This window comes from Pan troglodytes, chromosome 3, assembly GCF_028858775.2.
Source record: "Pan troglodytes isolate AG18354 chromosome 3, NHGRI_mPanTro3-v2.0_pri, whole genome shotgun sequence".
In the NCBI taxonomy this organism is placed as follows: Eukaryota; Metazoa; Chordata; class Mammalia; order Primates; family Hominidae; genus Pan; species Pan troglodytes.
In genome coordinates, this window is record NC_072401.2 from 13,699,237 (window position 1) to 13,712,295 (window position 13,059).

The 13,059-nt window shown below is 38.0% G+C and overlaps 1 long non-coding RNA gene across 1 annotated transcript in view; it reads right to left on the reverse strand.

Moving 5' to 3' along the window:
• LOC104005986 (uncharacterized) overlaps window positions 1-13,059 on the reverse strand; it is a 64,024-nt gene that overhangs the window by 24,783 nt on the left and 26,182 nt on the right. The window lies entirely within an intron of this gene.

Genomic DNA, 13,059 nt, shown 5'->3' on the forward strand with positions numbered 1-13,059 from the left:
ATATATATATATCTCCTATTGGTTCAGTCCTGTTAGAGAACCCTGACGAATACAGTGCCCCTCTGGGATGGAGATCCTAGAGGAAAGAGCAGGCAGCCATCTTTGCTGTTCTGCAGCCTCCACTGGTGACACCTCCAGGTGCAGGAGGGACCCAGGTGAGGGTGAATAGGATCTGAAGTGCACCCCCAGCAAACCACAGCAGCCCTGCGGGAAAGGGGCCTGACTGTTAAAAGAAAAGCAAGCAAATGGAAAGCAACAACAACAGCATCAACAAATAAGTCCCCACAAAAAAACCATCCCAAGGTCAGCAGCCTTAAACATTGAAGCTAGATAAACTCATGAAGATGAAAGAGAATCAATGAAAAAAACACCAAAAACTAAAAAAGCCAGAGTGCCTCTTCTCCTCCAAATGATTGCAACACCTCTCCAGCAAGGGCACAAAACTGCACAGAGGCTGAGATAGATGAATTGACAAAAGTAGCCTGCAGAAAGTGAGTAATAATGAAATCTGCAGAGCTAAAGGAGCATGTTCTCACCCAATGCAAAGAAGCTAAGAACAACGGTGAAACATTACAAGAGCTGTTATCCAGAATAGCCAGTTTAGAAAGGAACATAAATGACCTGATGGAGCTGAAAAACATAACACAAGAACTTTACAATGCAACCACAAGTATCAATAGCTGAATAGACCAAGCACAGGAAAGAATTTCAGAGCTTGGAGATTATCTGGCTAAAATAAGACAGGTACACAAGATTAGAGAAAAATAAATAAAAAGGAATGAACAAAATTTCTGATAAGTATGGGATTATGTAAAAAGACTGAACCTATGACTGATTGGGGTACCTGAAAGAGACTTGAAGAATGGAACCAAGTTGGAAAACATAATTCAGGATATCAACCAGGAGAGCTTTCCCAACCTAGCAAGACAGGCCAGCATTCAAATTGAAAAAGGTAAGATACTCCCTGAGAAGATCAACCCCAAGACACATAATCATCAGATTTCCCAAGGTCAAAATGAAGGAAAAAATGTTAAGCGCTACCAGAGAGAAAGGCAAGGTAACCTCAAAAGGAAGTCCATCAGGCTAACAGTGGACCTATCAGTGGAAAACCTACAAGCCAGAGGAGATTGAGGACCAATATTCAACATTGTTATAGAAAGTAATTTCCAACCCAGAATTTTATATCCAACCAAACTAAGCTTCAAGAGTGAAAGAGAAATAAAATCCTTTTCAGACAAGCAAATGCTGAAGGAATTCATCACCACCAGGTCTGCCTTACAAGAGCTTTTGAAGGAAGTACAAAAAATAGAAAGGAAAAACTGGTACCAGCCACGGCAAAAACACACTGAAGTACAAAGAGCAATGACACTATAAAGAAACTGCATCAACTAATGCACAAAATAACCAGCTGGCATCATGATGACAGGATCAAATTCACACATAACAATATTAATCTTAAATGTAAAGGGGCTAAATGCTCCAATTAAAAGACACAGAATCACAAGCTGGATCAAGTCAGGACCCATCCATGTGCTATATTCAAGAGACCCATCTCTCGTCCAAAGATCACAGGCTCAAAATAAAGGGACAGAGGAAAATTTACCAAACAAATGGAAAGCATAAAAAAGCAGGGGTTGCAATCCTAGTTTCTGACAAAACAGTCTTTAAACCAACAAAGATAAAAAAAGACAAAGAAAGGCATTACATAATGGTAAAGGGATCAATTCAACAAGAAGAGCTAACTATCTTAAATATATATGCACCCATCACAGGAGCACCCAGATTCATAAAACAAGTTCTTAGAGACCTACAAAGAAAGGTAGACTCCCACACAATAACAGTGGGAGACTTTAACATTCTACTGTCACTATTAGACAGATCATTGAGACAGAAAATTAACACGGATATTCAAAACTTGGACTCAGCTCTGGATCAAGTGGACATGATAGATATCTACAGAACTCTCCACCCCAAATCAACAGAATATACATTATTCTTGTCATCACATGGCACTTACTCTAAAACTGATCACATAATTGGAAGTAAAACACTCCTCAGCAAATGCAAAAGAACTGAAATCATAACAAACAGCCTTTCAGACCACAGTGCAATCATATTAGAACTCAAGATTAAGAAACCCACTCAAAACCATACAACTACATGGAAATTGAACAACCTGCTCCTGAATGACTCCTGGGTAAATAGTGAAATTAAGGCAGAAATCAAGAAGTTCTTTGAAACCAGTGAGAACAAAGACACAACGGACCAGAATCTCTGGGACACAGCTAAAGCAGTGTTAAGAGGGAAATTTATAGCACTAAATGTCCACATCAAAAGTGAGAAAGATTTTAAATCAACACCCTAACATCACAACTAAAAGAACTAGAGAATGAGAAGCAAACAAACCCCAAAGCTAGCAGAAGTCAAGAAATTACTAAGATCAGAGTGGAACTGAAGGAGAGAGTGACACACACACACAAAAAGAACTTCAAAAATCAGTGAATCCAGGAACTGTTTTTTTGAAAAAAAATAATAAAATTAAATAAAATAGACTAGCTAGACCAATAAGTGAGAAAAAATAGAAGAATCAAACAGACACAATTAAAAATGATAAAGAAGATATCACCATCATCTCCACAGAAATACAAACAGCCATCAGACAATAGTATAAACACATCTATGCAAATAAACTAGAAAATATAGAAGAAATATATAAATTCCTGGACACATACACCCTGCCAAGACCAAATCAGCAAGAAATTAAATCTCTTAATAGACCAATAAAATGTTCTGAAATTGAGGCAGTAATGAGTAGCCTACCAGACAAAAAACAAAAATAAAAACAGAAAAAAACACCAGGAACAGACAGATTTACATCTGAATTATACTAGAAATACAAAAAGGAGCTGGTATCATTTCTTCTGAAACAATTCCAAACAATTGAAATGGAGGGACTCCTCCATAACTTATTTTATGAGGTCAGCATCATGCATCATCCTGATACCAAAACCTGGCAGAAATACAACAATAGAGGAAAACTTCAGGCCAATATCCCTGATGAACATCGATGTAAAAATCCTCAATAAAATACTGGCAAACCGAATGCAGCAGCACATCAAAAAGCTTGTCCGCCATGACCAAGTTGGCTTCATCCCCAGGATGCAAGCCTGGTTCAACATACACTAATCAATAAATGTATCTTATCACATAAACAGAAATAAAGACAGAAACCATATTACTATCTCAATAGATTCAGAAAAGCTTTTGATAAAATTCAACATCCCTTCATGTTAAAAACTCTCTATAAACAAGGTATTGATGGAACATACTTTAAAATAATAAGAGCCATTTATGACAAATCCACAGCCAATATTATACTGAATGGGCAAATACTGGAAGTGTTCCCCTTGAAAACTGGGCAAAACAAGGATGGCCTCTCTCAGCATTCCTATTAAACATAGTGTTGGAAATTCTCACCAGGGCAATCAGGCAAGAAAAAGAAATAAAGGTATTCAAATAGGAAGAGAGGAAGTCAAACTGTCTCTGTTTGCAGATCACATAATCCTATATCTAGAAAACCCCATTGCCTCAGCCCCAAAGTTTCTTAAGCTGATAAGCAACTTCAGCAAAGTCTCAGGATACAAAATCAATGTGCAAAAATCACAAGCTTTCCTATATACCAACAATAGACAAGTAGAGATCCAAATCATGAATGAACTCCCATTCACAATTGTTACAAAGAGAATAAAATACCTAAGAATACAGATTAAAAGGGAAATGAAGACCTCTTCAAGGAGAATCTAAACCACTGCTCAAGGAACTCAGAGAGGACATAAACAAATGGAAAAACATTGCATGCTCATGGATAGAAAGAATCAATATCATGATAATTGGTGGTAAGGGCCATTTTCTGTAAAGTAACTTATAGATTCAATGCTATTCCCACTAAAAAACCATTGACATTCCTCACAGAGGAAAAAAACTACTTTAAAATTCATAAGGAAACAAAAAAGAGCTTGTATAGTCAAGACAATCCTAAGCAAAAAGAACAAAACTAAAGACATCACATTACCCGACTTCAAACTCTACTACAAGGCTACAGTGACAAAAACGGTATGGTAATGATACAAAAACAGACACATAGACCAATGGAACAGAGCAGAGATCTCAGAAATAAGACCACATCTATGAGTTTGTTCTCATGCTGCTATAAAGAAATGCCTGAGAGTGGGTAGTTTATAAAGGAAATAGATTTAATTGACTTACAGTTCCTTAGGGCTGGGGAGGCCTCAGGAAATTTACAATCATGACAGAAGGAGAAGCAAACATGTTCTTCTTCATGTGGTGGCATGAAGAAGAAGAATCACAGCCAAGTGGAGGGGGAAGCCCCTAATAAAACCATCAGATCTTGTGAGAACTTACTCATTGTCACAAGAATAGCATGGTAGAAACTGCCCTCATGATTCAATTACCCCCCAAAGGGGCCTCCCATGACACGTGGGCATTAGGGGAACTACAATTCAAGATGCAATTTGGGTGGGGACACAGCCCAACTATTTCATTCTGCCCCTGCCCCCTACCAAAACTCAGGTCCTCACATTTTAAAACACAATCGTGCCCTTTCAAAAGTACCCCAAAGTCTTAACTCTATCTAGCATTAACTCAAAAGTCCAAGTCCAAAGTCTCATCTGAGACAAGGCAAGTCCCTTTCCTCTACTAGTCTGTAAAATCAAAAGCAAGTTAGTTACTTCCTAGACACAATGGGAGTACAGGCATTGGGTAAATACACCCATTTCAAATGGAAGAAATTGGCCAATACAAAAGGACTACAGGCCCCATGCAAGTCGTAAGAGGAAGGAGTGCTAAGAAGAAGGTTTATAGCACTAAATATCTATATCAAAAACCATAGAAGTTCAGAAAGTGGCAACCTCATGTCACACCTCAGGGAACTAGGGAAACAAGAACACACTAAACCCAAAGCTAGCAGAAGAAAAGAAATAACAAAGATGAAAGAAGAACCTCATTTGGTCGAAACCAAAAAAATTGAAACAAAAAAATACAAAAGTTCAATGAAACAAAACGTTGGTTCTTTGAAAAGATAAGCAAATCTATAGAACACTAGCTAGATTAACCAAGAAGATAGTTTAACTCAAGCTCAATTAGAAATGAAAACAGGAGGCCAGGCATGGTAGCTCACGCCTGTAGTCCCAGCATTTTGGGAGGCTGAGGCAGGCAGATCACTTAAGCTCAGGAGTTCAAGACCAGCCTGGGAAACATGGCGAAACCCCATCTAAAAATTAGCCAGGCATGGTGGCATGTGCCTGTATTCCCAGCTACTGAAGCAGGAGGAGCGCTTGAGTCCAGGAGGCAGAGGTGGCAGTGAGGCAAGATCATGCCACTATACTCCAGCCTGGGTGGCAGAGTGAGACAAAGAAAGAGAGAGAGAGAGAGAAAGGTAGGGAGGGAGGGAAGAAAGAAAGAAAAAGAAAGAAAGAAAGAAAGAAAGAAAGAAAGAAAGAAAGAAAGAAAGAAAGAAAGAGAGAGAAAGAAGAAAATGGAGCTATTACAACTGACATCACAAATACAAAAGATCACTTGAGACTCTTATGATCACCTCTATGCACACAAACTAGGAAACCTAGAGTAAATGGATAAATTCTTGGATACACACAACACGTCCCCCCCGACCCACCAGCTTGAATTAGGAAGAAATAGAAATTCTGAACAGATTAATAACAAGCAGTGAGATTGAATTAGTAATTTAAAAAAACTGCCAACACAACAATAACAACAAAAAAACCAGGACCAGACTGATTCACAGCTGAATTCTACCAGACAGTCAAAGAAAAATTGATACCAATACTACGGAAATAATTCTGTAAGACTGAGAAGAAGAGAATCCTTTTTAACTCATTCTGTGAAGCCAGTATCACCCAAATACAAAAGCCAGGAAAGGACATTAAAAAAACAAAACTACAGACCGATATACCTAATGAATACAGATGCAAAAAATCCTCAACAAAATACTAGGAAACCAAATCCAATAGCACATCAAGAAGATAATTCACTATGATCAAATGGGTTTTACCTCAGGGATGCAGGGACAGTTCAACATATGCAAATCAACAAATGTGATTCATTACATAAACAGAATTAAAAACAAAAACCATATGATTACCTCAATAGATGCAAAAAAAGCATTCAATAAAATCCAGCATCCCTTTATAATAAAAATAAACTTAGCATAGATGACATACCTCAAAATAATACCTCAATAAACTAAGCATAGATGACATACCTCAAAATAATAAAAGCCATATATGACAAACCCACAGCCCACATCATACTCAATAGGCAAAAGTTGAAACTATTTACCCTAAAAACTGGAACAAGACATGGATGCCCACTTTCAACATTTCTATTCAACATATTAGTTTGGTGCAAAAGTAATTGCGGTTTCTGCCATTACTTTTAATGGCAACCTAAAATAGTACTGAAAGTCCTAGTCAGAGCAGTCAGGCCAGAGAAAGTAAGGACATCTGAATTGGAAAAGAGGACGTCAAACCATCTCTGTTTGCTGATGATATTATCTTATATCTAAAAAATCCTAAAGATTCCTCCAAAAGACTCCCTAATCTGATAAATGAATTCAGTAAAGTCTCAGATTACAAAATTAATGTACAGAAATCAATACCATTGCTATACATCAACAATGACCAAGCTAAGAGTCAAATCAAGAGCTCAATCCCTTTTACAATTGCACCAAAAAATTAAATACACTTAACCAAGGAGGAGAAAGATATCTACAAGGAGAACTACGACACACTGCTGAAAGAAATCATAGATGACACAGACAAATGAAAATACTTTCCATGCTCATGGATTGGAAGAATCAATATCATGACAATGACCATACTTCCCATAGCAATCTACAGATTTGATGCAATTTCTATCAAAATGTTAACATCATTTTTTACAGAATTAGAAAAACACTGCTGAAATTCATATAGAACAAAAAAAGAGCCTGAATAGCCAAAGCAATCCTAAGCTGAAAGAACAAATCTGGAAGCATCACATTACCTGACTTCAAATTATACTACAAGGCTATAGTTACCAAAACAGCATGATACTGGTATAAAAGTAGATATATACACCAATGGAACAGAATCGAAAACCCAGAAATAAAGCCAAATACTTACAACCAACTGATCTTCAACAAAGCATACAAAATAAATGCAGAAATGGACACCGTATTCAATAAATGGTCCTGGGAAAAGTGGATGGCCACATGTAAAAGAATGAAACTGAATCTCTGTCTATCACCATACTCAAAAATTAAGTTAGATTAAAGACTTAAATCTAAGACCTGAAACTATAAAAATTCTACAAGAAATCCTAAGAAAAACTCTTTTAGACATTGGCCTAGGCAAATAATTTATGCCTAAGGCCCCAAATGCAAATATAACAAAAACAAAAATAAATAAATGGGATCTAATTAAATTAAAAAGCTCTGCTCAGCAAAAGAAATAAGCATCAAAGTAAACAGACAAGCTACAGAATGGAAGAAAATATTTGCAAATTATGCATCTGACGAAGGACTAATATCTAGAATCTAAAAAGGAACTCAAACAAATCAGCAAAAAAAAAAAAATAACAATCCCATTAAAAGGTGGACAAATGACATGAATAGACATTTCTCAAATGAAGATACCCAAATGGCTAACAAATAAGAAAACAAAAGCTCAACATCACTAATCACCAGGGAAATGCAAATTAAAACCACAATAATATACCACCTTACCCCAGCCAGAATGGCTATTTCTAAAAAGTCAAAAAGAAAACAATAGATGTTGGTGGGAACATGGTGAAAAGGGAATGCGTAATACACAGTTAGTGGGAACGTAAATTAGTACAACCTGTATGAAAAACAGTATGGAGATATCTCAAAGAACTGAAAGTAGATCTACCATTTGATGCAGCGATCCCACTACTGGGTATCTACCCAAAGAAAAAGAAGTTACTATACCAAAAAGATAACTGCATGCATATGTTTATCACAGCATAATTCACAGTTGCAAAGATATGGAATCAAGTTAAGCGCCCATCAATCAGTAAGTGGATAAAGAAAATGTAGTATATATACATCATAGAATACTATTCAGCCATAAAAAAGAAAGGAATCATGTCTTTTGCATCACCTTGGATGGAACTGGAGACCCTTATTCTAAGTGAAGTATCTCAGGAATGAAAAACCAAATACCACATATTGTTACTTATAAGTGGGAACTGAGCTGTGGGTACACAAAGGCATACAGAGTTGTATAATGAACACTGGAGACTCAGAAAAGGGGAGGCCAGGAGGAGGGTGAGGTATGAAAAACTACCTATTGGGTACAAGGTACACCACTTGGATGATGAGTATGCTAAAATCCCATGGCGCACCACTATACAAGTCATCCATGTAACCAAAAACCACTTGTACTCTAACATCTATTAAGTTGAAAACTTAAAATAATTTTAAAATAAAACAAAATGAAAAAGTAAATAAAAAGTGTGTGAAGCACTGGAATGTCTGTTTAAGTATAGAAATGTCTATTTCTCAAGAGAAGACATATAAATGTTCAACAAGTATATGAAAAAATGTTCAACATCATTAATCATTAGGGAAACGCAAATTAAAAGTGCAACGAGATGTCACTTCATGCCCCTTAGAATGGCTTTTATCACAAAGGAAAAAGGTGTTGGTAAGAATGTGATGATAAAAGATCCCTTGTTCATTGTTAATGGGTGTAAGTACAGCCATTATGGAAACAGTATAGAGGTTTCTCAAAAAAATGAAAAACAGAACTACCATATGATTCACCAGTCCTACTTCTGAAGGAAATAAAATCAGTATGTCAAAAAGATAGCTATACACACTCCTATGTTCATTGCAACACTATTCACAATACATAAGATGTGAACAAAACTTAAGTGTCCATCAGTGGATAAATGGATAAAGCATATGTGGTATATAAACACAATGGAATACTATTCAGCCTAAGAAAAGAAGGAAGTCTTGTCATTTGCCACAAAATGAATGAACCTGCAGGACATTACATTAAGTGAAATAAGACAGGCACAGAAAGGCAAATATTGTATGACCTCACTTACACGTGAACTCTAAAAAAGGTCAACTTACAGAAGCAGAGCATAGACTGATTGTCACCAGAAGCTGGGAAAGAGGGCAAATAGATGCCGGTCACAGGGTACAAAGTTTCAGTTAGACAGGATGAGTAAGTTCTGGAGATCTATTGTACAGGATGGTGACTACAGATAATAAATAACGTAGAGTGTATTTGGAAATTGCCGAGAGTGTAGACTATAAATATTCTCACCACGCACAAAAAAAGATAAGTATGGGAGGTGATGGATATTTTAATTAATTTCACTTAATCGTCCCACAATGTGTGTGTGTGTGTAAACATCACATTGTACCCCAAAATATATATGATTTTTAATTGTTCATTATTAATAAATAAAAGTCCATATACTTCACAAATCAATTCTCTTTTTAAGATAAAGTCAGTTTCATAGTGTTCCACCTTTAAGAGAATAACCTTTGGAATTTTAAGGGAAATGGACAGAGTTATCAAATGTCACCCAAAGATCATGGCTTGAAAGTAGCACAGAAGCATGGGGAAACCCAAAGTTAGACTAAGTGTGGAGAGCAGAGCATCTCTCATCTGCTGGTGGTGGAGTTTCCTGACACATGGCTAGAGCAACAGATCAAGTCACCCTTCCATAGATCTGCCACCTCCCAGAGAAATACAACTTCCATCAATTTACGTAATCACGATGGGAGGAGGGAAATCTTTTCCAACAAGTTTTGGGTGTAACTCTGCAAATGGATGTCACAACACATGAAATGGGAAACTGTTAAATTACTGCTGTTAGCTCTGATACCTTCTCTCTACAGCTTCCTCACCAAGACCAAGCCAAAATAACTTAGCCCTAGCAGATCAAGAAAAACAGCCAGCACGAAATAGCCTCAGCCCTTCCCTAGCACAACCTTCAAATATTCATGTGCTAGACCCTGGATGCTTCTAACTACCCCACACAGCCAGGCATTTCTCTGCCTTATGAACATTCGCTGTTTCCAGGGCTCCCTTGAAACACATTCCAGGAAGTATACCCCATAGATGCCCTGATGTTGTGTTTTTCAATCAATGTTCAAACAAACCAAGACATTTTTGTGCACTAGTTACGAGTGTGCTCTCTGGAGTCATACTGGCTGTACCTCATCAGCTATGTTACCTTAGAAAAACGATTTAGCAGGCCGGGCACGGTGGCTCACGCCTGTAATCCCAAAGCACTTTGGGAGGCCAAGGCGGGCAGATCACGAGGTCAGGAGATTGAGACCATCCTGGCCAACACGGTGAAATTCCGTCTCTACTAAAAATACAAAAAAAATTAGCCGGGCATGGTGGCGGGCGCCTGTAGTCCCTGCTACTCGGGAGGCTGAGGCAGGAGAATGGCGTGAACCCGGGAGGTGGAGCTTGCAGTGAGCCGAGATCACGCCGCTGCACTCCAGCCTGGGCGACAGAGCAAGACTCCATCTCAAAAAAAAAAAAAAGAAAGAAAAATGATTTAACATCTCTGTGTCTCAGTTTGACCATGAGTAAAATAAGGATAATAGGAGCATCTAATAATAGCATAATTTTCACAGAAAATTTAAAAATGTGACACATACAAATATAGATTGCACAGATGTCAAAGCTCTAACTCATTAAGTAGGAAACCAACAGGGTAAAAGTAGTTCAAAGAGCATTTGAAGAACTGACATTTTATAGACACTAGAATATCAGAATAAGATTGTTAGATTAGATACAAAACTGGTTAATATCATATAGGAAACATGTTCCTAAGCTTTGGAGTTATCTTTTCCACTAGACAGAAAACATTTACATCTCTATCAGACAAAAACTTACACATTGATGAATAATTTAAAGAGTCTGGGCCCTATTTAGTCAATAGTAAGTGACATACAGGTACACACCCTACAGTTGCACTGTCAAATACGGTAACCACTAACCTCATGTAGCTGTTTAAATTAAAATGTAAGTTAAATAGAAATAGATAAAACTGAAAATTCAGTTTCTCAGTCACTGTAGCCACATTTTATGTGCTCAGTAGCCAGCTGTGACTAGTGGCTTCTGTATTGGAGAGGATAGAATGGAGCATTTCGGCCATAGCTTAATGTTCTAGTGGACAGCACTGGCCCTAGAGAGTTCTCAAGTGAATGTACTAGCTTTCTGTTGGTGCTGAAACAAGTTACTGTAAACAGCAGCTTTAGAAACAAACAAACAAACAAAAAATCGCAAATTCATTATCTCACAGCTCTGTAGGCCAGAAATCCAGGTCCGCTCAATTAGTTTCTCTGCTTCAGATTTTCTAAGGCCAAAACCAAGGTGTCAGCCAGTTGAGCTCTATCTAATCAGGAGGTTCTAGGAAGAAAGCACTTGTAGGCTCCATGATATTTAGTTGTAGGACTGTGTTTCCGGTTTCTCTACTGGCTTTCAGCCAGGTGGCCTTACTCTTAGAGGCTGTTTGCATTTTTTTCTCCTGCTTTCTATGTGCCCCTCTCCAACAACACAGCTCAGGTCCCTCCCACACTTCGAATCTCTGACTTCCCCTTCTGCTCTTGATGCACACCAGCTGAAGAAAGTTCTTTGCCTTTAAAGGGTCAATTGATCAGATTGTGTCCACATTGATAGCCCAAGATATTCTCCCTATCTTAAATTCTATCAGCTTTATTACATATGCAAAGTCCTTTTTACCTGTAACACAACAATTCACAGGAACCAGGAATTAGAGTGTGGACATATTTGGAGAGCTATTATTCTGCTTGTCACAGCAGTCTCATCTGACAATGTTGAGTGTGACTTTAAAAGAACGTGCAACCCTCTTTTCGCCTTATTTCTAAGGGTTGGCTAATTTTTTTTTTCATAACTTCCTAGGGGTATTGTGAAGACTAAATGCATTAACCCATATAACACGATTAGAATAAGTCTTGGTGTTGTATGATCATTAACCTTTCTGTATCTACAAGCTGTTAGGTTGGAATAGTAATGGTTTATTCAGTATGAGGTTGTTGTGAGATTTAAAATGTTAATATATTAAGAACATATTACAGTGTTCTACCCATAAAAATGGCTCAGAATTCCTTTGGTCTTGGTAAAGAACCAAAAGTGGCATGCTGGCAAACAGTGTTCCTGCCTGCTAGAGGGTAGAAGAAAGAATTTCCAATACTTCTCTCCGCCCACCCTCTGGTGTCCTATATTCTAGTCACACTACAGGGATGATACTACAGTCTGAACGTTTGTGGCATCAAAATTCATGCGTTGAAGCCCTAACCCCCAATGACTACATTTGGAGACAGGGCCTAACTTAAAGTAGTTAAGGTTAAACAGGATCATAAGAGTAAGGCCCTGATCCAATAGGATTAATGTCTTTATAAGAAAGGAATGAGACACCAGAGTTCACGGTTTCCTTCTCCTCAAGCACTGAGGAAAGGTCATGTGAGGACACAGTGAGAAGGTGGCTGTCTGCAAGTCAGGAAAAGAGCTCTCACCAGCAACCAAATTGGCCAGCACCAAGATCAAGATCTTGGACTTCCCAACCTCCAGAAAGGTGACAAATAAATTTCTGTTGTTTAGTCTACCCACTCTATGGTACTTTGTCATGGCAACACAGGCTGAATAAAACCAAACCCACAAAGCCTCAACGAGGATGACTCAGAGTGAACGCTACCCTCCCTCAATGAGCTGTTGCTCTCCAGTGAAATGTCTTATGCTCCCTCCCATAGAACACGAGGAAAATGGGAATCTGCTCCACTGCAGGCCAGAGAGGACAGAGGGAATAAAGACGAGCAGAATAATGCCTTGTGTATTTCTTCCCATGGAAGCCAAAATCCGCCATTACAGGTTTACAGTCATCTTCTTTGTATATAGCCTTTTGAGGTTAACATAAGGGGCAAAGGGCAGATTTTTATTGGCATAGTGTTAAAACCTAAGCTGA